The following is a 14,907-nucleotide window of genomic DNA, read 5'->3' on the forward strand; positions in this document are numbered from 1 at the left end:
TGAGCAAACTGACTATTGGCAAACCGCACCCCACCCGCCGCCGGGTTGGAAAACAGAAATGGGGGGAAGATCTAGCTGTAGTACAGAAGCCAAGAAATTTGGTATCAGATGGGGCTCGTTGATAGAGTAGGAGCATTCCGTACTACTCTGCTCCTACTAGTACCAAGTTTGTAGTACTCCTACTATACAACTAGTACTACCACTATACAACTAGTAGGTACGTGCACGTCACAGCATCGTAGGAACAAAAAACGGGAAGATCTTGTTTTGGGTGATTTTTTTCTGTCAACATAGTATGAATAATATGATGTGGGGGGCACCCATGAAGCTTATGTGGCTTGGTTGCATGGCTACGAAAGGTTAGAGAAAAATAAATAGATAATGTGATTAGAGTGCACTCCATTAAACAGATATACTTTGGATCCATTGCAACGGGATGACACATCTATATCTATACCCCCTATATAGTGTGTGAATAACTTTGAAAGTTGGTCGTTGGATGAAGCCAATCCGACGGTACAAAGATGGCAAATCCGAGCACTACTGGCCGTTGGATATCATTTACATTCCACCAGATTCTGCCACATGTAGAATCTAGAAGACTCCATGGTTGACCTTCATTCATGACTAACTTTTCCACAACTAAGCTTAGGCAAAGTGTGTCTGCCACAAAAAATGTGGCTAACAAAATGGCCACCACAAGTGTGGCAAGATTTGGAAAGAAGTTGAGTCTATGACATGTGGACCATGTAGCTAGAAAAGTGTGGCAAGCCACAAGTGTAGCAATGAACCAAACACATGTCGGCATGCCTAAGCTTAGGTGTGGCAACCTTAGGCTGCAAACCAAACCATAACTTTGAAAGTTGGTCGTTGGATGAAGCCAATCCGACGGTACAAAGATGGCAAATCCGAGCACTACTGGCCGTTGGATATCATCTACATTCCACCAGATTTTGCCACATGTAGAATCTAGAAGACTCCACACGTAGAAGCATAATGCACAAACAACCAGAATCTCATGCGTGCAATGCACGTGTACCTTACTAGTAGTTGGTAGTAGTAAGAAACAAATTCCGGATTTGGCACGAGCTCATACTGCGGGAGCACCACAAGGCCTGCCGTAGGAGTTACATTTCCCTCTCGGGGCCCATGGGACCGAACTTCAGTGGCTTAGTGCCCGGCCTATGAGTCAATGGCATGCAGACCTTAAATGTGGCTGGCCCACATGTCATTCTCATGGTGGTGGTGTGGTTCGCGACTCACTCATTCGAGATGAACCGGTCGGTGGTGGCGTGGCCGTGGCGAGGGTGCCACAGCTGGGCGTCGGGGCGTTATGAGGCGTAGATGGCCACACCGGCGGGTACTACCTATAGTACAGAAGTACTCCAGCTGAGGATTGATGCCCGAGATGAAATGTGTCACAGCCGCTGGATGAAAATTTGATGGTGCGGGACGTGTGGTGTCATGGGGTCGTGCGACGTCGTCAGAATCGCGTGTGGCTATGGTAGAAACTTGATGCTCGCCGCATTTAAGGTGGCCCACATGTCATGCACACAAAGGAAGAGGGGCGGTGCGGCCGAGAGGGGTGAGGCGCACGTCGTGGGACGTGGTGCCGTGGGTTGGAGCGGCGTCGTGGGAATCGCGAGTGGCGGTGGATGAAACATGATGGTTGTCGTAGTTGAACTTCCATGGACAAGCGGTCATGTCTACAGACACATGCATTGCATACCGATCACTAGAAGGAGTAGTAGCACTACAAGAAATATGTCAACTTGTGACCACCACTATTGGTCACTGAATGGTCACAGTTTTCCATTTGTGACCTTTTTGTGACCAAAACCATAAGGTCCAAAGCTGGCCGTCGTAAACTGACATTAGCGACCTTTCTTCTAGAGTGGTCGTAGACGTTTATGACCAAAAAAAGGTCGTAGATTTAACGACCAATTATTTTGGTCGCTAGCAATCCGACCACACCACGTCAGATCCATCGTGGCAAGCTGACGTGGCAGAATTACGACAAAATGAAAAGGTCATAAAATAGAATCTGCCCAGTCCATTTCAGCCGTCTACATGGGCCAAGCCCAATAATTCAGCCCATTTAATTTTTCTCTCTTTATTTTGCATATCTGCATGGGCCTGGTCCAATAATTTGGCCTTTTATTTTCTGGGAATGGAGCCTTTTTCTGATGAATTTTTTATAGTCCACTATTGTTTTGGGCCACAGCCTTTTTAGTCTAGTTCGAATTTGGGCCTTGGCCTTTTTTCTGTTATGCATCCTTTTATAAAAAAATTCTTACAGTCATTTCTTTTTTAGGCCCAAGCCTTTTTAGTCTAATTCTTGTTTGGGCCTTGGCCTTTTTAGAGCCCAGGTTCTTATTTTGCATAACTATAAATAGCAAGGCCCAGGTGCACAAGTGATCCACAAGCCCAGGTTCAAACAGCAAGGCCCAGGTGCACAAGTGAGCCACATAACTTCACAAAAAATAAATACAGGTTCACAACATCACATAACTTCACAGGTTCACATAACTTCACAGGTTCAAACTAGGCAGCAATGCAACAAAATTCTCAAAGACAAACTGCATAAGAGGTTCACAACCATCAAACTAGGCAGCAATGCAACTACCTTAGCAACTCAAAGACAAACTGCACAACCATCAAACTGCCTTAGCTCCAAAGAAAGCCATCAAGTGGGCTAACTTCTCTTCCTGCTCTTGAGACTTCTTGTGCAGCAGCTCAAGTTCCTTGTCGCGTGTCCTTCATCTTGATTGCCGCCAATTCTTCTTGCATCACTTCAGCTTGAAGCTCAGACCTCTCCAGCTTATTCTCAAGGTCACGATCATGAGCAGCCACTTCAGCAGTTGCTTTGTGATACATCTCCGTCGTATCTATTATTTTTGATTGTTCCATGCCAATATTCTGCAACTTTCATATACTTTTGGCAACTTTTTATACTATTTTTGGGACTAACATATTGATCCAGTGCCTACTGCTAGTTCCTATTTGTTGCATGTTTTTTTGTTTCGCAGAATATCCATATAAAACGGAGTCCAAACGGAATAAAAACTGACGGAGATTTTTTTGGAATATTTATGATTTTTGGGAAGAAAAATCCACGCGAGACGGTGCCCGAGGTGGCCACGAGGCAGGGGGGACGCCTGCCCCCCCAAGGCGTGTGCCTGACCCTCGTAGGCCACCCGTAAGGCGGTTGATGCCCTTCTTTCGCCACAAGAAAGCTAATATCCGGATAGAGATCGTGTTAAAATTTCAGCCCAATCAGAGTTACGGATCTCCGGGAATATAAGAAATGGTGAAAGGGAAGAATCTGAGAACGCAGAAACAGAGAGAGACGAAGAGACCGATCTAATCTCGGAGGGGCTCTCGCCCCTCCCATGCCATGGAGGCCAAGGACCAGAGGGGAAACCCTTCTCCCATCTAGGGAGGAGGTCAAGGAAGAATAAGACGAAGGGGCCCCCTCTCCCCTTCTCTTCTGGTGGCGCCGGAACGCAACCGTGGCCATCATCATCATCACCGCGATCTACACCAACACCTCCGCCGTCTGCACCAACATCTCCATCACCTTCCCCCCTCTATCTACAGCGGTCCACTATCCCGCAACCCGTTGTACCCTCTACTTGAACATGGTGGTTTATGCTTCATATTATTATCCAATGATGTGTTGCCATCCTATGATGTCTGAGTAGATTTTCGTTGTCCTATCGGTGGTTGATGAATTGCTATGATTGATTTAATTTGCTTGTGGTTATGTTGTTGTCCTTTAGTGCCCATCATATGATTGCGCGCGTGGATCACACCCTAGGGTTAGTTGTATGTTGATAGGACTATGTTTTGGAGGGCAAGAGTGACAAAAGCTTCAACCTAGCATAGAAATTGATGCATACGGGATTGAAGGGGGACCAATATATCTTAATGCTATGGTTGGGTTTTACCTTAATGAACATTCATAGTTGCAGATGCTTGCTAATAGTTCCAATCATAAGTGCATAGAATTCCAAGTCAGGGATGACATGCTAGCAGTGGCCTCTCCCACATGATACTTGCTATCGGTCTAGTAAAGTAGTCAATTGCTTAGGGGCAATTTCGCAACTCCTACCACCACTTTTCCACACTCGCTATATTTACTTTATTGTGTCTTTACTTAAACAACCCCTACTTTTTATTTACGTAATCTTTATTATCTTGCAAACCTATCCAACAACACCTACAAAGTACTTCTAGTTCCATACTTGTTCTAGGTAAAGCGAACGTCAAGCGTGCGTAGAGTTGTATCGGTGGTTGACAGAACTTGAGGGAATACTTGTCCTACCTTTAGCTCCTCGTTGGGTTCGACACTCTTACTTATCGAAAGAGGCTACAATTGATCCCCTATACTTGTGGGTTATCAAGACCTTTTTCTGGCGCCGTTGCCGGGGAGCAATAGCGTGGGGTGAATATTCTCGTGTGTGCTCGTTTGCTTTATCACTAAGTAATTTTTATTTGCTGTTCTTTATCTTTAGTTATGGATATGGAACACGAAATACCAAAAAAATCAGGTGTACTTGCTACTCATGGAGATGGGGAACCTCGTAAAACCCTCGATGCTGGTTATGTGAAAAATATTATGTACCACTTTAATAATCCTGAGAAAACCCCATTCAATTATGTAATGGGAGTAATGTTGGATCAACGTGAATACTTTAGGGATTACCGCTTGACACAAAAAGGGAAACTATTATGGGATCAAATTCATATATTGAATTGGTATGCTAGGAAACTATGCTTGAGATATGATTATACTTGTTGCTCTAAGGTGAAGGCTCCTCACCTTCCGTTTTTATGCGAATTTAATGATAATAAAACCTTAGCTTCTTATGCTAATGGTATATATGATTACTATGATGTGGAACAAATAGAAGAATTTGTTGCTTTTATGGGTGCTTATGAAATTGAATCTATGTTTAAAGAGTTTGAAGATTTTGATGATGTTGTTTATAGACCTGAAAATTTAGCTATCCTAAAATATTGTTATGAGAATTATGAATACATGTACGAAATTAATGCACTTATTGAGAAAGTCTCCGCTGTCCAAGAAGAGACTAATATTTTGCAGGAATCTATGGAAGAAGAAGTTGATGAAACAGTGAGCTCATTGGATGAAAAAGATGAGGAAGAGAGCGGAGAACAAAAGGAGGAAGAGCGGATTAGCTACCCGTTCCCACCTTATAATGAGAGTAACTCTTCAACTCATACATTGTTTAATTCCCGTTCGTGCTTACAGAAGGATGATTGCTATGATGATTGTTATGATCCCATTGATTCTTTTGAAATATCCCTTTTTGATGATGCTTGCTATGTTTGTGGCCAAGATGCCAATATGAATTATGCTTATGGAGATGAACTTGCTATAGTTCCTTATGTTAAACATGAAATGGTTGGTATTGCACCCACGCATGATAGTCCTATTATCTTTTTGAATTCTCCCGACTACACTATATCAGAGAAGTTTGCCCTAATTAAGGATTACATTGATGGGTTGCCTTTTATCGTTGCACATGATGATTTTGATGAATATAATATGTATGTGCTTGCTTCTCCTACTTGCAATTATTATGAGAGAGGAACTATATCTCCACCTCTCTATGTTTCCAATATGATAAAATTGCAAGAAATTGTTTATACTATGCATTGGCCTTTACTTTGTGTGCATGAATTGTTCTTTTATGACATGTCGATGCATAGGAAGAGAGTTAGACTTCGTCATTACATGATATATGTTACCTTGTGCTCACCACTAAATTACAAATCATTGTTAATTAAAATTGGCTTTGACATACCTTGGGATCCGGGTGGGTCCATTACTTGAGCACTATATGCCTAGCTTAATGGCTTTAAAGAAAGCGCTGCCAGGGAGACAACCCGGAAGTTTTAGAGAGTCATTAATTTCTGTTGAGTGCTTTTATATAGTTTAAAAACAACAAAAATAAAGAGGGGAACCCAAAACTTTTTCAGAAAGGAAAGCGAAAGTGAGAAAGACAAGCATTGTTGAAGCGGGAGCTAGCCATGAACTTTGTTCATTCTCACGGAAACTTTGTGAATCTTGATTACAGAAACTTTTCAATAAAAATAATTATCCCCTTGTACAATTCCATTGTATTATAAAAGTAATATGCCAAGGTTTGCCTTTAGGATGTTTACATTTGCTTGATGGTTTGTACGGTGCAGGACAGAAACATTGGCTGTAGTGCGCGATTTTACATTTCTAGCTGGAACATCAAATGGTTCTGATTCTTTTTGCACTGTATTCCTATACAAATTTTTTATTTGTCCTAAGTTTTGTAGAATTTTTAAAGTATCAGAAGTATGGTGAATGTTTAGATTATTACAGACTGTTCTGTTTTAGACATATTCTATTTTTGATGCATAGTTTGCTTGTTTTGATGAAACTATCAATTTATATTAGTGGATTAAGTCATGAAAAAGTTACACTACAGTAGACAAAATGCAAAAAAAAATGAATTGGTTTGCAACAGTACTTAGAGTAGTGATTTGCTTTATTATACTAACGGATCTTACCGAGTTTTCTATTGAAGTTTTGTGTGGATGAAGTGTTCGATGATCGAGAAGGTCTCGATGTGAGAAGAAGGAAGAGAGGCAAGAGCTCAAGATTGGGGATGCCCGAGGCACCCCAAGTAAATATTCAAGGAGACTCAAGCGTCTAAGCTTGGGGATGCCCCGGAAGGCATCCCCTCTTTCTTCAACAAGTATCGGCATGTTTTCGGATTCGTTTCGTTCATGCGATATGTGCAATCTTGGAGCGTATTTTGCATTTAGTTTTCATTTTTTATGGACCATGATGGTATGAGAAAGTCCTTGGTTGATTTATAGAATGCTCTTTGTACTTGACTTATATCTTTTGAGTATGGCTTTATAGAATGCTTCATGTGCTTCACTTATATCATTTGAAGTTTGGGTTGCCTATTTCTCTTTACATAGAAAACTGCCATTTTTAGAATGCTTTTTGGCTTCACTTATATTTGTTAGAGTGTGGGCATATCTTTTGTAGAAAGAATTAAACTCTATTGCTTCACTTATATCTATTTTGAGAGATGACAGGAACTGGTCATTCACATGGTTAGTCATAAAATCCCACATAAAACTTGTAGATCACTGGATATGATATGTTTAATTCCTTGCAATAGTTTTGCGATATAAAGATGGTGATATTAGAGTCATGATATTGGGTAGTTGTGGATTAGTAGAAATACTTGTGTTGAGGTTTGTGATTCCCGTAGCATGCACGTAAGGTGAACCGTTATGTGATGAAGTCGGAGCATGATTTATTTGTTGATTGTCTTCCGTATGAGTGGCGGTCGGGGACGAGCGATGGTCTTTTCCTACCAATCTATCCCCCTAGGAGCATGCGCGTAGTACTTTGTTTCGATATCTAATAGACTTTTGCAATAATTATGTGAGTTCTTTATGACTAATGTTGAGTCCATGGATTATACGCACTCTCACCCTTCCACCGTTGCTAGCCTCTCTAGTATCGCGCAACTTTCGCCGGTACCATAAACCCACCATATACCTTCCTCAAAACAGCCACCATACCTACCTATCATGGCATTTCCATAGCCATTCTGAGATATATTGCCATGCAACTTTCATCATCATCATATACATGACTTGAGCATTCATTGTCATATTGCTTTGCATGATCGTAAGATAGCTAGCATGATGTTTTCATGGATTGTCCTTTTTATGTCATTGCTACGCTAGATCATTGCACATCCCGGGACACCGCCGGAGGCATTCATATAGAGTCATATCTTTGGTATCGAGTTGTAATATTGAGTTGTAAGTAAATAAAAGTGTGATGATCATCATTATTAGAGCATTGCCCCAGTGAGGAAAGGATGATGGAGACTATGATTCCCCCATAAGTCGGGATGAGACTCCGGACTTTACAAAAAAAATAAAAGAGGCCAAAGAAGCCCAAATAAAAAAAGAGGCCAAAGAAGCCCACCAAAAAAACAAAAAAAAAGAGAAAAAGAGAGAAGGGGCAGTGCTACTATCCTTTTCCCACACTTGTGCTTCAAAGTAGCACCATGTTCTTCATATAGAGAGTCTCTTGAGTTATCACTTTCATATACTAGTGGGAATTTTCATTATAGAACTTGGCTTGTATATTCCGATGATGGGCTTCCTCAAATGCCCGAGGTCTTCATGAGCAAGCAAGTTGGATGCACACCCACTTAGTTTCAGTTGGAGCTTTCATACACTTATAGCTCTAGTGCATCCGTTGCATGGCAATCCCTACTCACTCACATTGATATCTATTGATCGGCATCTCCATAGCCCGTTGATACGCCTAGTTGATGTGGGACTATCTTCTCCTTTTTTGTCTTCTCCACAACCACCATTCTATTCCACCCATAGTGCTATATCCATGGCTCACGCTCATGTATTGCGTGAAAGTTGAAAAGGTTTGAGAACGTCAAAAGTATGAAACAATTGCTTGGCTTGTCATCGGGGTTGTGCATGATGTGAATATTTTGTGTGGTGAAGATGGAGCATAGCCAGACTATATGATTTTGTAGGGATAACTTTCTTTGGCCATGTTATTTTGAAAAGACATGATTGCTTTATTAGTAGGCTTGAAGTATTATTGTTTTTATGTCAAATGATAGACTATTGCTTTGAATCACTCGTGTCTTAATATTCATGCCATGATTAGATATGTGATCAAGATTATGCTAGGTAGCATTCCACATCAAAAATTATCTTTTTTTATCATTTACCTACTCGAGGACGAGCAGGAATTAAGCTTGGGGATGCTGATACATCTCCGTCGTATCTATAATTTTTGATTGTTCCATGCCAATATTCTACAACTTTCATATACTTTTGGCAACTTTTTATACTATTTTTTGGACTAACATATTGATCCAGTGCCCAGTGCCAGTTCCTGTTTGTTGCATGTTTTTTTGTTTCGCAGAATATCCATATCAAACGGAGTCCAAATGGAATAAAAACTGACGGAGATTTTTTCGGAATATTTATGATTTTTGGGAAGAAACATCCGCGGAGACGGTGCCCGAGGTGGCCACGAGGCAGGGGGCGCGCCCCTGACCCTCGTGGGCCACCCTTAAGGCGGTTGATGCCCTTCTTTCGCCGCAAGAAAGATAATATCCGGATAGAGATCATGTTAATATTTCAGCCCAATCGGAGTTACGGATCTCCGGGAATATAAGAAATGGTGAAAGGGAAGAATCTGAGAACGCAGAAACAGAGAGAGACAGAGAGACAGATCCAATCTCGGAGGGGCTCTCGCCCCTCCCATTCTATGGAGGCCAAGGGCCAGAGGGGAAACCCTTCTGCCATCTAGGGAGGAGGTCAAGGAAGAAGAAGACGAAGGGCCCCCCTCTCCCCTTCTCTTTCGGTGGCGCTGGAACGCTACCGTGGCCATCATCATCATCACCACGATCTACACCAACACCTCCGCCGTCTTCACCAACATCTCCATCACCTTCCCCCCTCTATCTACAGCGATCCACTCTCCCGCAACCCGCTGTACCCTCTACTTGAACATGGAGCTTTATGCTTCGTATTATTATCCAATGAGGTGTTGCCATCCTATGATGTTTGAGTAGATTTTCGTTGTCCTATCGGTGGTTGATGAATTGCTATGATTGATTTAATTTTATTGTGGTTATGTTGTTGTCCTTTGGTGCCCATCATATGATTGCGCGCGTGGATCACACCCTAGGGTTAGTTGTATGTTGATAGGACTATGTATTGGAGGGCAAGAGTGACAGAAGCTTCAACCTATCATAGAAATTGATGCATACGGGATTGAAGGGGGACCAATATATCTTAATGCTATGGTTGGGTTTTACCTTAATGAACATTAGTAGTTGCGGATGCTTGCTAATAGTTCCAATCATAAGTGCATAGAATTCTAAGTCAGGGATGACATGCTAGCAGTGGCCTCCCCCACATGATACTTGCTATCGGTCTACTAAAGTAGTCAATTGCTTAGGGGCAATTTTGCAACTCTTACAACCACTTTGCCACACTCGCTATATTTACTTTATTGTGTCTTTACTTAAACAGCCCCTACTTTTTATTTACATAATCTTTATTATCTTGGAAACCTATCGAACAACACCTACAAAGTACTTCTAGTTTCATACTTGTTCTAGGTAAAGCGAACATCAAGCGTGCGTAGAGTTGTATCGGTGGTCGATAGAACTTGAGGGAATATTTGTTCTACCTTTACCTCCTCGTTGGGTTCGACACTCTTACTTATCGAAAGAGGCTACAATTGATCCCCTATACTTATGGGTTATCACTTTTCCGGAGTTGTTCCTAGATGACTGGACCCCAACATTCCCGAGGAATGTGCTTTGCTTGACTTCGGTCTTGAGCACTTCTTTGACAATTTCAACAACAAACTTTGGCTCTTCACCTATTGGTACCGGCGCGTCCTTCATTTTTTTCATCTCAAGCTAGCGTATGGAGGAAAATGATAGGCATTAGTGGGAGATCTATTTCTCATTTTGCAAACCAAACCAAGCGAGAGAAACCAAACCAGCACAAAAATGGATTATTTGAAGTAACCAAACCAGCACACAAAATCTATACAAGAAGATGATGACTAGTGACCTGGAGACATGCAATTGTAACAATATGATCGCTTCATTAAGCCTAGAATGGTGGTTCTATATAAGATGGCTTCCCGAGTGAGCCGATCATCAAACTAACATTCAGATCAAATTTCATCATATCATAAAAAATGCAACAAATAGCTATAGCAAGTTCTGATATCTTTGTTGAACTATCAAACAACATCAAAGCATGGAACATAGCGTGTGTTCTTGACTGGCTCCGAATCAAACAACATCAAATCACCAAATCTGGCTATAAATCAAACAGGGCAAAGCATGGAGTGACTTACTATAGCAGTCTTGACTGGCTCCGAAAACCCGTGCTTCTTGCTGTTGTGGGTGGCCTTAAACAAGTCAATCATAGACAGCTCCTCACCCTTACGCTCTTCTTTCTGAAATATTTTTCAACAAAAATTAAAATGTTATTCAGCAAGAATCAAAAATTTTATTCAATGAGGAGCAAACGGTAAGGTCTCTAGAGAAAATTTCTCACAGTTGCAAAAATGTGTGTTGTGTAGTGCCTGGAACCAGCTCTCTGATTGTACATGACTTTTTCTCGATTCATCTTGTTCGGCACACAGGTTTCCTACAAAAAAGCATACTGTCAGCATGATCTAGCACTAGCATATCATGTGCAGAACATAAAGCATCAAACAAAGCAGAGACAAGCCTTGTGTCTTGGGGTAGACCACATCTCCACCAGAGCTTGCCATTCACCATCCGTTAGATCAGGCACCGGAGACTTAATGCTGACTTTATTTGCGGCTACGGTATCAAAATTATTCTTCTTGATCTGATGGCGTGTGTTCTTTGAATTTTTCTGCAGAATATCTTTGTACGTGGTCTTGATGGTCTCCGAGTCCGTGTTCATCTCAAAATTTGCCTACCAAGATAGCAAACAAGGTAGGAACAATATTAGTGATCATTCATAGGTGTAACAGAAAATAGATAGCACATTAACTCTGAAACAAGTAGCTTACAACAACTTTCCCAATGTAGTTCTCCAATAGACTAGCATTTTTTTGTATAGCTTGAAGTGAGGAAGAACCGGAAGATGACTTCTTGCAATGAGTCCACACTCAGAAGCAAGCTTTGCTGCCTACAGAGGCTTCTCTGGACGCTTCATCCCTTCGGCAATTTGGATAGGCACCTTGCTACCAAGCGACTTGGTGATCCTCTCTAGCCCTTTGCCCTTTCTAAGTCTAGTATTGGTAGTCATTGCATCTGAAAATGAAACTGAACTCATAAATTAGAATAGAAATCGACAAATGCAGGAATCGACAAAAGCATACATGATCCTTCCGTTTGGAAAATGCACTAGTAAAAGATAGCATTGCAAAGGTCAACTTGCCTGATTGAAGCACGAGTTGCTGTTCTTCTTCATTGATGACATCATTCCTGTCAATAGAAGGTGCAACAGGGCTGATGTCTGTGTGGACAGTGCCTGCTTCATCAATGCAGATGGTTCCTCCTTCATCTAGGAAGACAGTGCCACTTCCATCCATGCTGAGAGTGGTTCCTTCATCCATGGGCGGCAACTCATCACCCATTTGCACCGAGGTCTCAGAGTCCATGCGCAGCAGACTTTCCTGATGGTCCGTCGCAGTCGCCATCTTTGCTTTCTGCCTTGTGACTCTATCAAGGGTAGGTTCATCAGGTTCCAGGATCCTCCTTTTTTGTCCTAGAGCTGGGGCCATCACCCTTCCCGGAGGCATTGCAGCAAATGTTTCTGAGCTCTTCTTCTTCTTGCTAACTGTCTTCTTAACACCAAGCCTCTTCGTCCTAGATTCCTTCAGTGCCTCGTATAAACAGCACGGGAAAAAGCATTAGATCACAAGAGAAATATGCGAGCACAAGGAATAACATAGCATAAAATAACCCCAACCCTCCAAGCAAGACAGAGTTTGAACCTTAACAGTCTTGTTCACTACAACATCATCCACTTCCTCTCCATCAATAACTTCATCCTCCTTAGGATTGTACTCTGGGTCATCATTGATAACTCCACTACCTTCTTGAACCTCATCACTTCTACCTTCTTGTACACCATTTGTTTTCCTAATCATCGACGCTATTGCACCGATGCCAAGGGACTGTAACATCCGATTGTTCGTCATGATATTTCTAGCCCTAACCTTCTCGTACTCGGTGAGAGGATCCTCTTTGCATGATAAAGGAAACGTAACTATTAGGTGAATGTTTGGAATGCATGGACAGACAGCCAAACATATCTTATGAAATTTTATTATCATTTAATCCTAGTTATTCAGGTAAGGAAGACTAACAGCACATGGGAACAATTAAGCCAGCTTATTCAGATTGCAGCAATACATTTCACTTAGCATATTAAGACACAGATTTTATGAAACTGATAGTATAACCACAAGGAGCAAGTTGCATACCAACGGTTGGTCTCATGTTTGACCTTGTCATCCTTGCCATGGATGATCTTGAGGTGGTTCTTGCAAAATATAATAAACAACAATCAGATACAACATGGATAAAGTAAAATGATGCACTTGTATCAATAAAGGAAAGCATTTGGACCATCATGCACATACAGTGATGTACTGTTATTAATTAAGCAAACATGTAAGTGCACTAAACAAGCATGCATGTACAGTGGAAATATATGTACACTAAACAAGCAAGCAAGCAAAGTGCTACTGATAGAAACAAGCAAGCAATGAAGGAATTTGAAAAGAAGTAGGCAAATACTATTGATACAAACCCTAATTAATAATCAAGCAAGTAGCTTCTTCTCCATGTGCTACTGATACAAGCAAGTAGTGCTGATGGAAACCCTAATTAAGCATGTATGCTTGCAAGCAACATGTATGTTAGCAAGCAAGCAACATGAACTAGTGAATTGGTGTCATGTACACATGCTTAGACAGTCTGACAGCAAGCTAGACGAGTATATCATGAGGACCTTCAAAACAACTAGATGTTTCCACTAGTAAAGCATGAAACAACAGTACTTGCAGAAGTACAAAAGCAGATGAAAAAATTATTCTCAACTGCTCAATAAAGTTCCCGGTCTTTGCAACAACAACAAAAAAAGGCGAGAGGGCCACACGGGACGACCTCTGTGCTGATAAAGAAATGCTCATCTGAATCATGTAATTCCACTATAGCTTGGTGAGTGAACACAACACCGTCTACTTAACACAGATTGCTTTTGTGTTTGAGTACGGAAAGAATGCCATACCCGCAAAAAAAAGGACAGATCATGGGCAGCCATAGAAATATATTACAACATCTTGGGCCAGCACAAGGCATCAGTTTCGATGAAATCAAAGGGAAATAAACTTGTGGTTTCATAGGGGTGAATCGTGATGATGACAGCATTCACTTGGCCATACATCTCATCAGAGAGATACGACATAAACATCAGGTTCAGAAACATCAGTGACACAGCGCCCCGCTCACAAGAGCGGTAAACACGCCACGAACCAGACCAACGCACAAGCACAATATAACCAAACGCACAGCAAACCCATCCATAACCTCAAAACAACAGGAATGGGTAGCATGAGAGGCCCTGAGGGGCACCTTCTCCAAGTGCTACTAATACAAGCTAAGTAATTAGATCATACACAAGCAACATGAACCAGAGGGAGGTCTTCCTAAAACCTCATCCACTTCCTCATCCATCCCCATCCCCTAAAATCATGCACTTCCTCTCCATCAACATGAACCCTAAACCATGAGGGGGATCAAACAAACCACCAGGAGCTCCAGGAGTATCAAACAAGCATTTTTTAAGAGTATGACATGAAAGATCCAAACAAATAAACAATATATCTGATAAATAGTGCAACCTTTTAAACAGTAATAATAATAAGCATAAAAAAGCAATGTCTTGCAGGACGTGCAATTACTGTCAATTGGCCATTTAAAAACAAGCAGATTAGTGCTTGGCTGAGAAGGATACTCCACTCAATTAGTTGCCACAAGCGTCTGCTTCCAATTCTACATTGCCACAAATGATCGGAGCAAACTAAGAACTACTAGATGAGATCTAAATTGCCATAAGCACTTGCTTCCAATTCTTAGTGCATTAAACCACCAGCACTACAAGTGCACAAGGACACGCATGCAACATAACCAACTGTGACCCAAGCCAAGCACCATGAGTGAATCTGGCGAGCACGTTCTGGATTAGAAGGGTTCGAGCAGGGAGGGAGGAGCCGACACGCGAATCCTAACCCTAGATCAAAAAGAAAACGAATCCTAA

This window comes from Triticum dicoccoides, chromosome 2A (assembly GCF_002162155.2).
Source record: "Triticum dicoccoides isolate Atlit2015 ecotype Zavitan chromosome 2A, WEW_v2.0, whole genome shotgun sequence".
In the NCBI taxonomy this organism is placed as follows: Eukaryota; Viridiplantae; Streptophyta; class Magnoliopsida; order Poales; family Poaceae; genus Triticum; species Triticum dicoccoides.